The sequence below is a fragment of the Amblyomma mixtum genome, chromosome 9 (genome assembly GCF_055824585.1).
Source record: "Amblyomma mixtum isolate Tamu chromosome 9, ASM5582458v1, whole genome shotgun sequence".
Taxonomy (NCBI): Eukaryota; Metazoa; Arthropoda; class Arachnida; order Ixodida; family Ixodidae; genus Amblyomma; species Amblyomma mixtum.
In genome coordinates, this window is record NC_143020.1 from 84,788,429 (window position 1) to 84,806,702 (window position 18,274).

Genomic DNA, 18,274 nt, shown 5'->3' on the forward strand with positions numbered 1-18,274 from the left:
TAACGTAGAGAAGCACTCCGATATTTTCTGGTTGAGAGGTTACGTAGGCATACTTCGTTCTTTGCAGACAGCCAAGAATCCAAGCCGTAGAAAACCCCATTTCAACGCTCTTAACCAGGAGTGAGGATTTTTTTTTTCGGTGTCCCCCCCCCCCTTGCATGTTTTTCAGTGTTAGAATATCATGTGGGCTTGTGTGATTGCAAATTGAAGGTCCACTTTAGCACACAGAGCCTTCAGCAGTTTCAATGCAAGGGAATGCCGCGGCGCATGCCAAAATACATACCTCCTTTGACACGCTCTGCGAGCTGCACGCTCGACACACGCATTAGATCCTGCTAGGCGCAGTGTAGGCCCGTCTTCTCAACAGCCGATTGACGTCCTCTTTTAAAATAATGTTTTATTTTCTGTGCTCCAGATTTCGTGTAAATATATGAAGAATGTATGCGCCTGCCTTATTTGCTGTAATTTCTTCCTGACCTGAACAAAGAAATGGCGGCGTCTCCTACTATAGCCGACCGGAGGCTGCTCACTCTTAAAAATACACAGCGACATGGGCAATAATTATTTTCGATTAATTTTTCAAGGAAGAAAATATTAAATTAATGCTTATTCATTCATAGAGAAGCTGAAAAATATTGAAAGAAAAAGGTCCTAGGCACAAGAAGCATACCTTACGGTTGAGCACCAATTTGTCTGGCATGGTTCTCTTAGCTTAAAAGATGCCTGGCTAAAATTCAAGGGAGGTGGTGATATGAGCTTTTCAGGATATGCTGCCAAAAAACTGCTATACTGCAACGCATAGGCTAGTTCCGTTTATAGGCTAATTGGTCACAAATACGATGGTAACTCTAATGAGATTGAATGGCAACCGCTTAGAAGCAATCTTAAGCATTTGGCATGCAAATATACTGGTGTTCTAGCTAATGGACAGTTGCGGAAAGTCTTCTTCACAACTGATCTCGCTGCCAATGCAAAATAAGCACAGAAATATATGAGTCAATTGCTGGTATGGACAGTAAACTCATTGATTTAAGCGAAGAAAAGCAGAGGGTCCAGAAGAAACTCCTGCGGGACACCTGATAGCCCAAGCACATTTATAAAATGTCTACTGGCTCTAGTCGAGGGTATAAAAAGGGCAGCTATACGGGTTCTTGAGGACACAAAGTGAAGAAGAAAGAAGGGAGGGGCGGGACCCTTGTGGAGCTTGCCAATGGTTCCACAAGAGGGCTTGCACAGACGAAAACATCTTCTTGTCAAAACGTAGGCAAACACCCTGAGGCGTCCCCCTGTCTTGTTAAGTTTGTGTATTCAAAGTTTGGAAAGACAGCAACCTTTTCTATCAAACAAGTGTGCCTCAGGCCGTGTTAAAATGGCTCTCAAGGATGCACAGCTTTAATAGAAGAACAACACAAGGTACAAAATTAAAGCTTTTGCCAATATTAGGAAACATGCGCTCAGTCTATCTACCTTGGCCTATCGGTGCCCTCACACCATGAGTAAAGTCGACAAAGGTGGGTTCCAAAATGTTTTTCCAAAGTTGGCTGCACAGCAGTTTCATTGAGGGCTACTCCTATGAAATTTGCTACCACTCTTCTAAATAGACGCAGTTCGCATCTAAGCCGAAAGGTGGACAGTAATTTTGTGTAGTATGTTTCTCTACGAAGGTATCGCTTTCACAAAACGTGCCTAACGTACCGTTAGTATGCTCTTTTGAGACCAGAAACAGATATTCCAGGCAAGCGGAACCAAGGTTATGTGCTTAGAGTGAAAAATAAATTTATTAGGCTTTCGCTGCTCCACGCAGTAAAATTGCGAACCATGTATCTTTCTATGCGGTAAAATACAAAAAGTTTAAGACTATCTGTTGCGGCACTTGCCTCGTAGGTGGCTTTGTTCTGAATCCACAGAATATAGAATACGGGGCATAAACCTCCAAAAATGTTGTTTTGAAAAAATTGAAAATTAAGACTCTTAAATCTTCAAGCTTTCGACTTGACGTGGACATGAAAAAGTTTCAAAAAGCCATCGTTGAAGCCGGGAATACAGAAGTATTAAGAGGTAAAGAGATCCTATTATAAACGTAAAGTTCTGAAACCTAAAAGTTGATTTTATGTAAAAAACAAGGTATTACCCCAGCTTATAAAAAGCCGGCCTAAAACATGTTGCTCTGCACAAAAACCAAAATACCTCGAGAAGTGAATAGAAGGATAGTGTAAAACAAGCTCTTCTTAAAAGGATACCTTTATCGGGTGAATTAGCCTGCCGGGACATTTCTTTGCTGTATTAGAATTTTTTGTGTGTCGGTGTTAGTAATGTTCACATCTGTCCGGTCTAGGGATAATGCACCATGTTTAAGGAAGTTTTCAAGTGGTTTAGATAACGTTTCGACATTCTTTTATGAACCTTTTGCGTCAGCCTGTTGTACAGCGTTTCTTTGCATATTGCTCAGACGGCTTATCAATCCTTTCGGGTTCAAAGCTGGAAATGACGGATCACATTATTTCTCTCCGCAGAACAGCGTAATTGGTCACGCTCAACTCCTAGCAAAAACACAGACGCAGAGAAATTCGACGTATTCAAAGGCGAAGTTACAGACAGTACGCGAAAGAGTTAAGAAAAAGCGCCATATTGGCAATCGTGGATCTCTCTTTAATAATTTACAGCCGCACAAGGTCACGGTACGCGGCACTCGTCGTAATGTCCTTGGAGTTATTTCGTTTCTTCTTGTAGGCGTCGTTCAGGCTTCAACTTCGTTTGAGCAGGAGCGGCAAGAGTTGCCTTCTCGGATTCGATCACTGACACCTGCAAAACTACGTCGAACCAAACTAGAAGGCGAGAACAGTGAAGGCGAAGGCTGTGTTTACATACTAAGGACTTCTAGAAAGGAAGACAATGTAGGCCCTCAAAGCGTTTTTCTTCGCAGACTGACTATTACTTAACTCATCTTCAATTCTAGCCTTTCGCTGCTGTCATCTGCGCAGCTGCCTGGGAAACAAATATTCTCAACAAACCTCACCAAACATTCGGTATCTCAGCTATAACCAAAATGCATATCATAAGCCTCGCTGCTCCCGTGAATATAGGAGCAAATTTTGGCAGACGTAGGTTCAAAAGTTTTTCCCTTATGAACTCTCTCAATGCTATCTGCTATGGGCTTCAGGGCCTACAGAGTCACGCGGACAAACTGTTGTCATATATTTAGCTAAATAATGGTACCTCAGAAAGAGTATTAAATAAAACAACAAGAAAAATAATGAAAAACCTCAAGAAACTAGGAGTTATTGGACCGCTGTGGGCCAAAAATCTGATTTTAGACAAATCAACCAAAATGGGAGGCTGCTCAAAGCGCCCCTATTGCTTCTAATTTCTTCTAAAAGTGGATGCGCTGGTGAGCAGAGACTTCTTTGTGGCCTCGATGGCACACAGCTGCTGAGTGATGGCCATTTCAGGAATTTTATAGAAGTCATTTGTGCATTATATTTTAAGAGGGGTATGGCAAGGTTATAGACAGCATCTTCGTCGAACTGAGTTACAATGCGCTAAGCACGCCTTGCTAGCCAACTTTAGCCGTTAGAAGCCAGTGCACATTGATTTGGTGGCATGTGGCATCTCCAATCCAGAGCGTTTGCGTCCACAACACGAATGATCAAATTTTATGCAAATTTTGTGTGCACATCACGAAAGATCAAATTCTTTCTCAACGAATTGAATTTTTTAAAGCGACGTTTATTGCCTCAGCGCATAAAACTGTATGTAATGTTCGATGACGAAGATGCTTACATAAATGAAGAAAGGTTTGGCGATCTAATGACGCCAAGGAGTGAACGATTATGTGGTCCCTGCATCCAAGCCGTATCTAAAGCAGGATTGTTCGGCGAGATACCCGCTGCTGCCAGGTACCGAATTCTTGTCGCCTTCAGCAGCGGGCAAAGCAATATCAGGTGGCGAATATCGGCCTCAGTACTTGTGTTCTTGCCTACTCGACACCCGGGGCAGGGTATAAACTGTGAAATTGCGGCCTCCTTCCTGTCACAGCTGGAGTTAGGGCAACCCCGAACCGGATACTCCAAAGCACAACCTCCTCTGCACGGGTAAGACTACGGGGGTGTTAAAAAGGGTTGTTAAAGGAAGGTGGTGTCATCCAGAGTGAGGACTCGAGGCAAAGACGAGGTTGGGATCGCAAGGCGGGTCGCAGAGTCTGCACTGCTTTGCGAGTTCAGGAGGTCACGTAGGACCCATTAAATAAGGATTGGCTGCTGGATGCATCCCGCTAGATGATGGATGTTTTGGCAAATTTCTGGGGTGCGGCTGACGCGCCGTAGTAGGCGTGTGACGTGAAGGGCGTCAGTTCGAACGACAATGCGGATTGTAGGTAGCACGGGAACCGCAGCCTTGGGCGCAAAGTGCTTCTTGAACCGCAAGTATCTTTCCACAGACAAAGGAAGAAGGTCCTGGGAGACGGAACCTGTACGTTTTCTTCAGGCAAGGTTGTTTGCAAGGGCAGTAAACTGCAGTCGTCGTTTCGTAGGCCTGGATGCTTCCGTCAGCGTATATAACAGTGGGACCAGGCTGCAGATGGGCGTCTGGTTCTGTAATTCGTTCGAGAATTGACGACGCTGCGAGGGTAGATGATGGCCGACGTAGACAAGTTCGTTTGTTGTCGCTCAGCTGCACAAAACGCAAGGAAGGGAGAACTGCTGGAGGCGACTGGAGAATGGAGTGCGATGAAGCATAAGCTCTGAGTGCACAAGTTGTGTGTGTAAGGTATACTTAAGATGGCGAGCATCGTGTCGTTGCTGCACCAGCTCATCTACTGTATTCAGCTGCAGTTGTTCTTAAGTGCCACGATCGTGGTGATGCGGGGAAGGCAAGTGATGACCTTCACTGCCTCTCGATTAACAGCTTTAAGGTGATCCCATTGAGCCTTCGTCGAATGCTGGAATTGGGCTTGGTAAACAAGGCGTGTTTGCACAACCGCCCGCACCTAGTGTCGTGCAGCATGACAGCGGGCGCCGGCTGTTTTGGGAGCAATGGGTCTAATCAGACCGAACGCATGAATCGCTTACTTTTCAGCTCGAGAACGCCAAGCACTCCCTGTTCCTGACTCGCGCATTGTCAAGCCAAAGATTTTTGCAATCGAACTTTCTGGAACTGGAGTTCCAGATATATGGAGGCGAATTGGTGTTACAGCGGGTTCACGGCGCGGTTGACGAAATCTGAATACGAACTGAAGAAGAGTAAATCGACGTAATATCTATGGCTGATAGCAAAGCGGCGGCTTGAGTAAGCAGGTCATGGTGAGCGTGCCACACCGTGATTCAATCGGCGTACGCTAAGAAATTAATGTCATACACATCATGTAAGCGCCAAGCAAAGGGGAAAAAGCAATATCAAGTAATGTTGGCGGTAATACCGATCCATGGGGTGCGCCGCGAAGAGGCACTCATGACCCGACGGCCTCATTACTAAGGCTTATGGCAAAGTGTCTGCCTTATAAAAAGTATTCTACAGAATTGCGTGCACAAACGGGGAAAGGCAGCATGTGAAGAGACGCCAGAATAGCAGCATGACTGATATTACCGCACGCCTTTTCAACGTCCATGGCAGTCCAGTACGCACATTGTGGCTGACAGTTGGTTCTAGAACTGTTGACGCCAAGACAGCCAATCCATCTTCTGTACTTATGGACGTACAAAAACCAATTTGGGTGGGGTGGCAGAAACCGTGTTGCTCAAACCGCCAAGACAGTCGTGTGGCAAGCATTTTTTTTTGGTAAGCTAGCAAACAGTTGGCGTAAGGAATATAGGCCGGAAATTGCCAAGGTCTATCGGCGGCTTCCCCGGCTTTGGGATGGTGATCACAATTGTTGACTTCCAGGTTTCTGGTACGACCCCTTCTGTTCCTATCTTGTTAATGATGGTGAGGAGTTGAAGGAGTACAGAGGAACTCAAGTTCTTGTGTACCTCGTGCGGAATTGAGTCCGGTCTGGGCGCAGTTTTCTGACGGGCCTCATCTATTGCTGCAAGCAACTGGGCATGGAAAATGGGCTTGTGATCCCCTCGGCGTCGGTGTAGATGGTAGTTTATCGACATATACTGTAATACCATCCAAGTAGTCTCCTTTGAGCCTTAGAGGCACCACATCGTCGTTGGGAAAAACTTCCGCGCTTCTTCCCTGGCGAAATCATCCAGAGCTAACTTAGCAGCGAAGCATGCTATGGCCGCAGCGTCAGGACGACGGGAGCCATGTTTCATTGCACGAAATGTTCGCGATATAGAAACACTTCATCAATTTGACGACAACTGCTCACACTATGCATGCCACTGCCGTCCCGAGAGATTGCGTTCATATTTGCGAGCCTTGGCAGTGAGGTAATTCAGCCTTGTGCGTGCTTTCATAGAAACCAAGTCTTGGAAGGCTCCTATCTCCGCTTGTCGGCGAGCGGCGCACAAGTTAAGCAGACCCATGTCCGGCTCCGGGCAATTGACGTTTCTTCAGCTGACAGTTGTGGCCTTATTAAGCGCCGCATATAGAGTCGAAAAACAGGGTAGATAGCTGCAGAAAGACACCTTCTAGGGCGGTGTGAAAGGTGTCCCAATTGACCACAGAACAGCTATGGCATAATCGGTAGGCCCTTAACGGTTGGAGACCGATGACGATCGGATGGTGGCCGCGACCCCAGCAGGTGGGCTCCACGTGCCACGAGGGAATGCCGGGGCCTCACCGCCACGTAAGGTCCGGAGCATATGCTGGACTGCAAGCATGGCGCACAGCCCGCGTTGCTGAATCTGGATGGTTGAGTAAAACAAATACCGCAACCACAAAGGCCTCCCGCTCATGCCAACCTTAGGGGGCTTGATGTTGGGTACCCTCAGTCTGGGAGAGGGGCGTTAAAGTAACAGCCGAATAATGCAGGCCACCTTGGTGTTGTTGTCGGAGAGTTAATAAACACCTCAAATTAATGTAGGAACGAAATCCATCGGCGGGTCTTACGTAGTATGACACGGCCACAACAGTTGCTTTAGGAAACTTCACGGCCACTGCAACAACCTGTTGATATGAGCTACACCAGTTTTCTAGAGATCGGCGAACTTGAGGAAAGCGCTTATCAACATACACCGCCGCCTTTCCCGGAGTGGCAGCAGTCTGCACATGACGGTCATTCATTGAAGGGGACATGCATCCATTAAAGCCCGGAATGACTGGCAGAGCGTTGGTCCTCTCCAGTAGCAGGGCAAGAAACTGGACCTTGTTCATGCGAAATCGAGATTTGAGCTTTTCCAGCTTTGTTGAGAGGCCTCTGTAGTTCCACTGGAGCACGCGATAACAACGTGTACTCGCCGTTTTCGATTAAGCGTCCAAGCTTTGTAAAAGAACTGATGTCAGGTTAGATAACTGCGTTACTGAAAATCGAAGGAGGGATGTTGTAGAGTTATACAGCAGTGCAGCAGAAGACCCGGTAGAGTCAGCGAATAACGCATGAGGGCTAGACGTAGTCGACGGTGCGGCAGCTGAGTGGCATGGATTCCGCTGGTGGTCTACGACGAGCAAGCAGTTCGCGGCGTTGTAGTAGCTTAGCTACTACAACTTCAACTACAATTACTACTACAAGCTACTACTGTAGTAGCTTAACTCGGCTAAAAGGCGTGCAATTTGGTTGTCAACTGCTGCCATGTATTCATGATGAGACTCCAGCATGCTGTGATTGAGTGTAGCCTGAAGGTGATGGCGATTCTGGCGCACTTTTTTGCTGTAATACTGTTGGCCCGGGGCTGCAGGTGGATTGGGCTCAGAAGGCTCCGGCCAGTCGTCGTCATCCCACTGGAGGGCCGCAATCTTGTTGGATGTCTGTATCGGGGGTCTATATTTAGGTGGAGGCACGAGTTTCTGTATCAAATGCCCAAACCTTTGCGGTTTCCTTGTGTTTTGTTGGGCAATTTGAAGGGGTGATCTCATGGTCGTCGGTCTTGCAACGTGCGCACCGCTAAGACGGTATGCCTTGCTGCGTAGCCTGTTCTTGCGTTGTAAAAGGGCATGATCGGCGCATATGGCCAGGTCTGAAACAACTGTAGCAATACACAACGCTCGGTTTGTATGGCCGAGGCCGCATAATATAGCCAGAGTAGTAAAGGGGTTCTGGTGGAGTTGGTCGGCCTTGTAGTGGATGCACGAACGCCCTTTGCCCATAAACCGCTCTTGGATAACACAGTACGAAGAACAGTATAGATCACGCTGGAGGGTGGCCTGGTCTTCAGCAACGTCGGCGTTGTAAACAACACAGCGTTGTAGGTCCGAACCTTCTACTAGATACACCTGGACCGGCACCGAGATCTCGCTTGTAATCGACATACACTTGAAAGTTTGCAGACGCTCGACAGCAGCCACAGTCGGGAGCCACTAAGCTATGATATTAGACTTCGTTGTTGCCCTGAAGCCACGGAAACCTTTGGTCCCAAGACACGCGTCCAGGTTCGCCTGAACAATCCTGTTTGGCATGTCTTTGAGGCTTGTGTTTGCCAGAGTTTTAATGGCCCCTTTATACGATACCAATCCCGGTGTCGAGACATATTTGTCATTCGCTGGGCAGGAACGCTTCCCTTGTGAGCTGCTGTTGGCCGAAGACGAATCGTGTGCAGTGTCTCCTGATGGACGCTTTTCAGAACCGCGGGAAGCCGGCGTCACGCATGGAGGTGCTTAAAAAAGGTGCATTGGAGAGCTCTCCTCCACAGGCTGCTTGGTCGAAGCCCCCTCCAGAAGTAATGGCTGGGTAGCCATTGCCGATTTCCGCCCGCCCAGAGGGCAGATCGCTCACGGGCTGAGAAGCATTTCGAGAAGGCGGGATGTGCGCTGCCTCTGATGGACCGGGAGCAGCAATCAAGAGCTGTGACCCAGGTTCAGATGTCAAAAGAGGTGCTGCCGAAGACGTCGTCACGAGCGACGCCGGCAGAGCTACCTCCGCCAGCCCGTCACCGGAGGCCCTAGGCCTAGTCTCGGCGCACAGTCCGGTTGTAGGGATGACTGTAGGACATTCCCTCAATGGAACACTGCCAGACCGCGCATGATCTTCGGGAGCTTTTTCAGATGGTGTCAAGTCAGTTCTCTTGATATAGAGAACGTATTTTCACGGATGGCGAGGTTTTTCACTGTAGCAATGTGCACCCAACTTAGCAGGGACTTAGTCTAACTATTTCTAAGTGTTCTACGCGAAAAAAGCGACAAATTTATATTGTACCTCTTGCTGTCAGCCCATTTGTGTTTTTTAAAGATTCAATAATATGGACGCTTGTCGGAACTCTTGCCGTGGTGCTTGTGGCACACGCTCAATGGTAAAGCGTTGCGAAAGCAAGGCCTGACTGCGGCACCGAAAAGTTTCCCACTGAGATCTGTCTGGCTACACTGTTAGCAAAAAAACACCCAAAATGGAGTAAATGGCTTGTCCTCTAATGCACACCCAAAAGGAGGTTTTTTTTACTTCATATGTATGGTGTTTTTTATTTTACTCCCTTATCTAACGGAGTTATTTTGGAGTATAAAAGGAGTTACTTTGGAGTGTAAAGGGAGTAAAAGTTTACTACCCGCAGAGATGGAGCCCAAAAATGGCGTCATGTTTATTTATCCTCATTAAGGCTCATTCTTACAGCAGTGACAGCGGCGGAAACGGGCTGTAGCTCTGCGGGCCGCCGGCAACGCAACTTGGGAAACTGCGCTTCCCTAATGTGACCCCGCGTCACGCATTCTTTCCGCCGTCTGCTAGCCCAGCGGCGGCGTACGCGGCAGGAGTCGTCTGCTAGTCGTCTCCTTTTCCTGTACGAGCTCGTTTCGTTGGCCATGTTCGTAGATAAAGGGATGTAACATTATAATCAGTAGTTTAAAACTGAAAAGGAGACACTGGGTAGTTTTCGCGGTCATGCACCACGCTATATTTGACATAAAACCAGAGCAGAAAAGATGAAAATACACCTGATGGTAATTTGGAATGGCAGTGTTTGCTTTCAATTCACTTTATTAAGGCTTGGATTTTAAACATGGCTGAGGAAAAATGTGGCCACATGAGCTCAATCAAGAACTCAGCGTTGACACTTTGTTCTACCACAGTTCCATGTTCATGCCACACATAATCTGCTGCAACACATTACGAGAACCACACTGAAAAAAGCCTGTGAGAATTAGGCCTAAGCGGGGGCTGTAACGGGTGGCGACACAAACAAAGAAAGTCAGGTATCGTTAGTCAAATGTTTAGGGGAATCCCCCATGGTGGAGTAAATTTGTAATAAGGGAGTAATTACTTATTCGCATCCACCCAAGCGCAGCCATACGGCTACAAAGGAAAGCTATACAGCTTTCTCAGAAACTTCGTAGTTAAAGAAAAATTCGTCCTGGTCCGGGGTTCGAACCCGGGACCACCGCTTCACCAGAGCAGTCGCTCTACCAACTGAGCTAACCGGGACGGGAAGCTTACAGTAGGGCGAGAGCGAATTGATCAATAACTCGAAGGGGAACTGTGTTGGTCAAATGTTTAGGGGAATCCCCCAGGGTGGAGTAAGTTTGTAATAAGGGAGTAATTACTGATTCGCATCCACCCAAGCGCAGCCATACGGCTACAAAGGAAAGCTATACAGCTTTCTCAGAAACTTCGTAGTTAAAGAAAAATTCGTACTGGTCCGGGGTTCGAACCCGGGACCACCGCTTCACCGGAGCAGTCGCTCTACCAACTGTGCTAACCGGGACGGCAAGCTTATGGTAGGGCGAGAGCGAATTTATCAATAACTCGAAGTGGGAACTGTGTTGGTCAAATGTTTAGGGGAATCCCCCACGGTGGAGTAAATTTGTAATAAGGGAGTAATTACTCATTCGCATCCACCCAAGCTGTATAGCTTTCCATTGTAGCCGTATAGCTGCGCTTGGGTGGATGCCAATGAGTAATTACTCCCTTATTACAGGTATCGTTAGAGCACTGGAGCCTTCACAGGAGCAATTCAATTATGTAACGCATTGTAGCGGAAAACGGCGACAAGTCGATATCTTGTACCGCGGCAGGCGCCCGTGAAGGAGCAGAAGTCAGCAGAGATCCGGCGACGACGGTAACCAAGCAATCGTCACTCACCACCATTATCCGACAACTGACCAGAAGCAGACGAGACGCTAGGCGGCGGGGCGGATTGCACAAAATGGCGTTTTTTTACTCCATTTTGGCACTGGTGGAGTATTTGGCACAATTAACTCCCTTTCTAGACTGGATTAAACGCTGGTAAATCCTCATTTTTATTCCCTTATTCCCTCATGGGAGTAAAATGGAGGACAGTCCACCTTTTTACTTCCCACTCATGGAGTAAATGTTTTCACGAATGGAATAAGAAGGGTGGCCGCCACCATTTTTACTCCCTTTTGGGTATATTTTTGTTTACAGTGTATAGCATGGACCATGCATGGAGAAACGACAAAATGAGTGACTACTCCACTGAAGCGTGGTCATATGTGAGAACAATCAAGTGAACGGCTGACAGTACTATGAATACTCGCAAAAACTGCGAATATGGAGAGCTAGAAGACCGCATTCTGCACAGCCGCATTTTTTCGGCCATTCGAGAGAGAAACTTGCAGATAAAAGTTGATCGCTGAGAACCCGACCTATCAGAAGACTGTCGAAAATCTGCCGCGCCCTAGAACAAGGGAAACAGTTCCGCGAGATAAGCGAAGTGGCAGGAACCACCCATGAAACGAGAGTTCATGCAGTAGCGGCTAAAAACGACGTCTGCAATAGATGCGGTTATCAGACGCACCGTAGCGGAATGTGCCTCGCGAACGGTAAAAATTGCAAGAAATAAGGCAGGCGGAACCACTTCGCACAAGTATGCAAGTCGTTGCCGCATTAACGAGGTGCGATTCAGACAAGAAATGATTTGCGGGAGCTGCAGGTAGAAGACGAGGATTACTTCTTGGAAACTTTGACAGTGCACACGCTGACGGCAGACAACTGGAGTGCGATTGTGGACATTAAAGGCACACCAATGAAGTGCAAATTAGAGACGGGGGCAAACTGCTGCGTTATTTGAAGAAAGGACATTAGAAAACTGCCAGATAAGCCAGAAGAGACCTGCCTGGTCACGCTTACGGCATTTTTGGGGCAAGAAACCACTTCCCCCGGGAAAGTACGACTGTTGCTTTTTGCAAACGACCACGCTCACGAAGAGACATTTTTCAGTAACTCTTTCCTGTCCGCGCCTATTCCCATCGATAGCCCGCTATCGATGGTTTCAAGTTCGTATTTTCCTGCTTTTTGAAGCGTTCCTGGACAACTAGCGCCATCCAGTGTAAAATAAAGGAACTCTTCTTTCAGTTTCGCTTTTGGTTTTACTTTTTCCGCCAAGCGGTGATTTTTGAAGCCCCTACGGAGTCAGCTGACCGGCGCTCCTTGTTTCCACCATGCAGGGTTGCCAGATTGGGCTATTAATAGCCAGATTGGGCGACTTTTTGTCCGAGTTGGCGTCAGAAATTTCGTTTTGGCTATGTGGCTACTTTTTGGCTACATCTTTTTCATGCGTGAAAAAAAAGTTAAAGTAGTTATAATGTGCTCTTTTACAATTATACAGTGACAGAAATAAAAGGCATGCTGGAATCAAAATGCAGGCTATAGCAGGATAAAGAAATTGAGCGCGTCTGCTACAAAATGACAATTTGTAAACGCTGTCTTCGAGAAAACTTATGTGTTCCAGGCGGTCAAGAATCATGGCCTTTCGATTTCTTTTATAAAGAGTGGACACTACGTGAAAGTTTCCCCCGGAAACACTTCACGGCCTATAGATTGCACTCCATCCGGGAACTAACGCCACCCGCGCACGCGCGCCACCGAACATAGCCGTCTGCACATGTGAGCGTTCTCCCATTGACGGTGCACCGCGGGTGACCATGGTACCAGAATAGAGGGAAAACACTAGAACTTAAGTCTCCCTACATGGTGCGAATGCGTAAGCATTAAATGCTACTGTTTCGCTTCTGTTGCCTGGTTTCGTGATCCTCACATCTTAACCGTTAACCGTAGACGTGGCCTAGTGGTTTGGGCGTCCGCTTCGGCTGCGGTAGGTGGCTGGTTTGAAACCCATCGCCAGGTATGTCCTTTTCTTGTATAGTTTATTCTGGTTCTGCGGACACATCCTGCTCAAGATACGCATGAGGCAAGTAATGCGTACGCATTAATAAGGTCTTTTTCTGTTTCTTCCTATTCTCGTGGTGGACACACCAAGCGCGCCACACGCAAGAGCCTACGCTTTTTCTGCAGCCTCAGGCGGCACACGTGCAGCCCTCGAGATTCATTGCGAGCGACGCGAGAGCGCCGTGTCCGTTGCGTAATCTGCATGCACTGATGCGGAGCCATGGAGCCATCCTTCGGCGCGGCGCGGAACCCACTGTAACTAACGAAGGCGGCGGAAGTTAGTGGCATGACATTGCATTAGATCCGTCGCTATGACAACTTTCAGAATGGGCAAGTGGGTGATGTACAGAGGGCAAAACGCTTGTCTAGAACGACCGAACTGTGTGCTCCGCAGCTCCCAGAGCCGCCGCGACCAGGAAGGAACAAAATAAATAATAAATTCTTTATTTCACTCATGAAGTGAGGGAGTGCGGGAAAAAAAGCTGAAAATTCAGCTTGACTAGTTCCCAGCTCCCCAGAGTACAAAAAATTCAGGAAACAAAAAAAGAGAGGCGAAGAAAAAAAATAAAATAAAATAATGGCAGAGCGGCATAAGAACAGCACAAATCAAAATACAGAAATGTTTTGTTTACAAATTCAGATCGGCTTGTACAAGGAAAATAAACAAAACAATTCTAATTGAACTGTATGAGACAACGGTGATAAGCGAAAGTACATGCCGGAAAAAGCCCGAAAAAGCAAGAACGTTACATAAGTAAAGGAAAGAGACGAAGAAAAACAATGCGCATGAACAGAAAAGCGTCGCTCAAGGAAGGGTACAGCGTACATATGCAGAATGCGAGAAATACACCATCATATGAACGGATTGTTGTCTGTGAACAGTAATTTCAGTTCTCTTTTTGAAGTTAGCTCGGGAGTGATACCGTTTCTGTAACAGATATTTAACAAGTGTGGTAGCATTCTGTTTATCATTTGTCGTCCATAATCTGTCCTGCACGTTTTTACTAACCAAGGCTGTGTGCTTCTATATTCATAAGCTAGTGTCCTTTTACAAAGAGATGCCAACCGTAATAGACAGTGAGTGTTGTTTTTTATTTCAATCCTATAACGTGAACACAAGCCGTGCGAGTATAGGCTGTCTATTTTCATTATACAATATTTCGAGAACAAAAGGTGGGAAGGGTGACTTCTGGGGACGTTTTCAATGTTTCTTAACATTTTTTTCTGCAATGTCAGGATTTTTTGCAAATTTCCTTTGGTTGTATTCCCCCAGACTAATTGGCAATAGTTTATGTGTGAGTGGAATAGTGCATTGTACAATAAAAGTTTAACTTTTGGAGGTAGAGTATATCTGTTTGCGTACGTTACCCCCACGATGCAAGACAGTTTTGAGATGACGTGGCTCACGTGATTGTCCCACGTCATATTTTCGGTGAAATATACTCCTAGTATTTTAAATGTGTTTACTATCTCTATCTTTGAGTTGTTCAACTTAATGTCTCTGTCAATGCTAATAATTTTGTTTTTCGCATGGTATAGGACAGCCTTCGTTTTACTAACGTTTATTTTTAATTTGTTTAGTTGGGCCCATATGTCTAATTTCTCAAGAGTTTTGTTCGCTTTAGTGATGACCCCATCTGCGCTAGCTGCAGTGAACAACAGTGTCACATCATCCGCATAAATGACAAATTTCACCGTGGGATCAATGCTTACGATGTCATTTAGGTACAAATTAAAAAGAAACGGGCCAAGAATACTCCCCTGAGGCACACCTGCAGAAATGGGCAATACATGGGACGAGTAGCCATTTAAATATACGTACTGGTTTCGATCATTTAGGTAGGATGTCAAAAGCGATAGCACAGTTCCACGGAAGCCGTACATTTCAAGTTTTTTCAGTAGGATAGAGTGATTTAAGTAATCAAAAGCTTTTGTGAAATCGACATATACCCCAAGGGCTACTTCTTTGTTTTCGAGAGATTCTAGAACAAATTCCTTTTGCTCCAGCAGTGCCATATCTGTTGATCTGTGTTTTCTGAAGCCATATTGCGCGTCGTGAAGGATATTGCATTGTTCACTAAAATTTGTTATTCTAGAGAGAATCATTTTTTCAAATCCTTTAGAAAAAACAGGAAGTATTGACACGGGTCTAAAGTTTGTAAATTCATTCTTACTTCCTTTCTTGTGCAGTACACTCACTTTGGCAAGCTGCATTTGCTTCGGAAATAGTCCTTGAGATAAGCAAAGGTTATATATTTGCGTTAAGCACCCTGCTATGTCTTCTATCACATACTTTACTGGTTTTATTACAATGTCGTCTGCGTCAGCACTTTTACTGTTATTTAAGGCCATGAAAACCGATATCACCTCTGACTCTGATATTGGCGTTAGGAACATAGATTTCTCGTTTCGAGTGTCAAGAGTATTTGAATCGACGAAATTACTAGTTATATCTGTAAAATGGCTGTTAAATGCATTAGCTAAATCAATGCCTGTCAATTCCTTACCCCCATTCTGAATTGTTGTTATTGGGCTTGAACCTGAAGACCTGCCCACAAGTGCATTCAGTTTCCTCCATAATTCATCTGATTTATTCATAGAGGAAAACTTGTCACAAAAATATTGATCGCGCGCTCTCCGTATTTCCGTCGTCAGTTTATTTCGAAACACTTTAAACGCTTTAAATATGTCAGGATCTCGTGTTTTTTCAAACTTTTTGTAAAGCTTTTCCTTTTTACGAATTTTCTTCAGTAATTCAGGTGTAATCCATGGCTTCCTAATGTTCTTACGTTTCTCTGCATGTTTATAAGGAAAACACTTGTTGTATATACGTAAAAAGGCCGTTAAAAACAAAGCATAAGCCCTTTCGGCAGCTGTTTCATTGAGAACGTCGCTCCAATCATGCCTATTAACTTCCTCTTTGAAAGTGTTCAGTTTTTTTGTCGAAATATCCCGAAATAATTTAGTTGTCACTTTTCTATTAGGAAATTTACTTTTCGGAATGCACATAAAAGTGGCGCGGTGGTCACTGATATCTGTATTTATTACACCTGCGTTCAGGACAGGCATATGCGTATTGGTTATAAATAGGTCAATTAGTGATTCAGACTGCAGTGTAACACGTGTAGGATTGGAAATCACGTTCTGAAGAGCGAAGGAATTCAATAGATTTTCAAATTCAATTTTCGTGGGGTTGTCTACAAGGAAGTTGATATTGAAATCACCACCTAAAATGACATCGTATTTGTTTTCGCTTATAAAAGATAAGAAAGAGTCGAGAAAGCCAAAAAAGGATTTTAAGTTTCCGCTTGGGGGACGATAGATAACTGCCACAACCTTCCTTTCGATAACAAGAGACAGGACTTCATAATCAGGGTGGACAAAAGAAAATTCATGCAACACTTCAGATTGAAAATGTTTTTTTACCATCAACAGTACGCCACCACCGCGACTGTTCGTGCGATTGATAAAGTGTGAGTCGTACAAAGGAAGCTTGAATACATTGTTATGTTCAGTATACCAAGTTTCGGTCAGCATGACCGTATCAAAATCAAAGCCTAACTGTGTAAAAAGCAACTCGAGATCGGCTGTCTTAGCCACCGCTGAACGAGCATTTAAATGAAATACACTAAATGATTGCGGGTTCTGAGATCCGCAAACATTCAGAAATTCACTTGGCATTAAACAACCAGAAGTGTCCAACGCCATGTGCAATGAAGGAAATGTACTTTGACGCTGTCACTGACAAAACTGAAACTGAAAAAGACTAACGAAAAAGGAACGCGTAATAAAGCTAAACAGCTTTATCCAAATCTGCTGTACACGCAACATGAATTGCATTCGCCCCGTCTCGCTGTCTGACAAAAATTTTCCCATTTCTGTGCCAAACGTACTTGAAGTTGTTGTTTTTAGCCCAGATTTTTGCGTCCCTAAGCAACTCCTTGTTCCTTTTTGTCAAGTTCTCGAGCATAAAGCAGTTTGTTTTCATTTGGTTCAGTTCTGCCCTCTTGCTCAAGAACAGATCTTTGTGTGATTGTCTTGAAAACCGGACAAGAATCGCTGGGACCTTATCTTTAGCTGCTGGCAATCGATGCACAGCGGCCACATCGCTCACAGTCAGCGCGGGCAGGCTCACCTTGCTCGTAACAGCGTTAACCTTCGACAACAGGTCTTCATTTTCACTTTCTGAAATTCCATGGAATTCGAGGTTTAATTTCCTGCTCTGCCACTCAAGGTCATTAATATCCTTCATTATCTGTTCAGAGTCAAGCAAGGGTTCCCTGCTTTCTATAGCGTCAACCCGATTCCTTAATTCGGCTATGTCCTTATCTTGGCGGGTAATGTGCTGAAGAATTGTGTCATACTGATCTGACATTGTTTGCACGGACTGCTCAATGTTCTCCACCGTGCACTTCAAGGTCATAAGCTGTTCCAGTTTGTCATTTATGCTCATGAACAAGCTGGCATAATCAGTTTCCTGCTCCGTGTTCGACCTGCCACTTTGGCTGCCCCTTGCGCCTGCATGCCGACATGTTGGACAGCGCCACGCCTTACGCCATGCTTCACCCTTTGACCTGAACGTTGATTCAGCAACTCCTGAGCACTTTCCGAAGTGATACATATAAGTGCAATCCACACATGGAAAGCCCTCGTCATCTGGGCAATCGTCATTACAGGCCGAACACACCTCCGCAGGCATGGCAGCATACAAGCACAATTTCACACACGCGTATTTAGCCGCGAACTACGAGAGAAACAGATCAAATTACAACGACAGATCGGCAGCACCAGCAGCAGCAGTAGCAGCAGCAAGGGTAACGAAGAAAGGTAAGAATAATACAGAGGAATTTTCGACCAACCTGCAAAAATGCAGTAGAACAGCGTTCACAGTTGGTCGACTTGGCTGCTGCCGCCGCTGCTGCCAAAAAGCTCAGCCGAGGGTGGTTCCGTCCTTCTTATACGCTTGGCAGCGACATGCTTGGTCACGTTGACGTCACGATGCTCCGAGGGATGTTGCGCAGCTGCAGGCAGGGCGTCGGCCGGTATCGTCAAGATTTGCTCTCTTTCTTCTCTTGAATCGAAGTGCGGTAGCTGATCACACGAACATCGATGTACACATCTGTC

At 45.8% G+C, this 18,274-nt stretch overlaps 1 non-coding gene across 1 annotated transcript; it reads right to left on the reverse strand.

The window, feature by feature from the left end:
- Positions 1 to 10,373: 10,373 nt before the first annotated feature.
- On the reverse strand, positions 10,374 to 10,447 carry TRNAT-GGU (transfer RNA threonine (anticodon GGU)). Its single transcript has one exon. It is a non-coding gene; the product is annotated as a tRNA-Thr (tRNA).
- Positions 10,448 to 18,274: the final 7,827 nt, after the last annotated feature.